The sequence below is a fragment of the Polypterus senegalus genome, chromosome 10 (assembly GCF_016835505.1).
Source record: "Polypterus senegalus isolate Bchr_013 chromosome 10, ASM1683550v1, whole genome shotgun sequence".
NCBI classification, from domain to species: domain Eukaryota; kingdom Metazoa; phylum Chordata; class Cladistia; order Polypteriformes; family Polypteridae; genus Polypterus; species Polypterus senegalus.
This window is the reverse complement of record NC_053163.1, coordinates 157,538,289-157,539,863: the sequence shown is the minus strand read 5'-3', so window position 1 is coordinate 157,539,863 and position 1,575 is coordinate 157,538,289.

The following is a 1,575-nucleotide window of genomic DNA, read 5'->3' as shown; positions in this document are numbered from 1 at the left end:
ATTGGCTGAAGCTGAGAGAGGGTTTACCGTTCTCGGGAGATTAAAGAGGTGGTTGCGAGCCAAAGTGGCAGAGGTCAGACGAAACAATATGGCAGTCTGCCATGATCAACAAGAAAAAGCTTGAACGTTTGGAGAAAAGAAATTTGGTCCAGCAATGTGTTAGTAGCTGCAAGCTTGGTTGAATTAAATTGTAAATATAATAAAGCAGTCTTGTCCTCTATTTAGGACCTTTTTCAGTTGGGAACCAGGCAGAAGGAAGCTTGTTCATTGCATCATTTACTTATCTGCAGGGAGAATCCTGGACAGTGCCCTGGGCAGAGTTTTGCAACAAATGGTCACAGAACAGAGACAGAGAGCAATTCTTCTCGACAGCTGAATTTGCATTAACTGTGCTAAACTGAGATGTTTGAGCTGAGAACACGGGCAGCTTCCATTCCCCAAAATAAAAGTCTCATTTCACTATATTCTTGGTCCTTACAATACTTGGGATCAAAAGTACAGAGTAATTGGGATTGTGGAGGAGAGGTGAAGAAGAGAGTGCAGGCAGGATGGAGTGGGTGAAGAGGAGTGTCAGGAGTAATTTGTGACAAACGAGTATCAGTGCGAGTGAACGGGAAGGTCTACAGGATGGTAGTGAGACCAGCTACAGATGTGCTTGAAAGTTTGTGAACCCTTTAGTTCTTTCTATATTTCTGCATAAATACGACCTAAAACATCATCAGATTTTCACTCAAGTCCTAAAAGTAGATAAAGAGAAACCAGTTAAACAAATGAGACAAAAATATTATACTTGGTCATTCATTTATTGAGGAAAATGATCGAATATTACATAATTATGAGTGGCAAAATTATGTGAACCTCTAGGATTGGCAGTTAGTGTGAAGGTGAAATTCGAGTCAATAGGATGCCAATCAGGTGTGAGTGGGCACCCTGTGTCATTAAAAGAACAGGATCTATCAAAGTCTGCTCTTCACAACACGTGTTTGTGGAAGTGTATCATGGCACGAGCAAAGGAGATTTCTGAGCACCTCACAAAAAGAGTTGTTGGTGCTCATCAGGCTGGAAAAGGTTACAAAACCATCTCTGAAGTGTTTGGACTCCACCAATACACAGTCAGACAGATTGTGTACAAATGGAGGAAATTCAAGACCATTGTTACCCTCCCCAGGAGTGGTCGACCAACAAAGATCATTCCAAGAGCAAGCGTGTAATAGTCGGCGAGGTCACAAAGGACCCCAGGGTAACTTCTAAGCAACTGAAGGCCTCTCTCACATTGGCTAATGTTCATGTTCATGAGTCCACCATCAGGAGAACACTGAACAACAATGGTGTGCATGGCAGGGTTGCAAGGAGAAAGCCACTGCTCTCCAAAAAAACATTGCTGCTCGTCTGCAGTTTGCTAAAGATCACATGGACAAACCAGAAGGCTATTGGAAGAATGTTTTGTGGACGGATGAGACCAAAAAAGAACTTTTTGGTTTGAAATGAAAAGCGTTATGTATGGAGAAAGGAAAACACTGCATTCCAGCATAAGAACCTTATCCCATCTGTGAAACATGTTGGTGGGAGTATCAT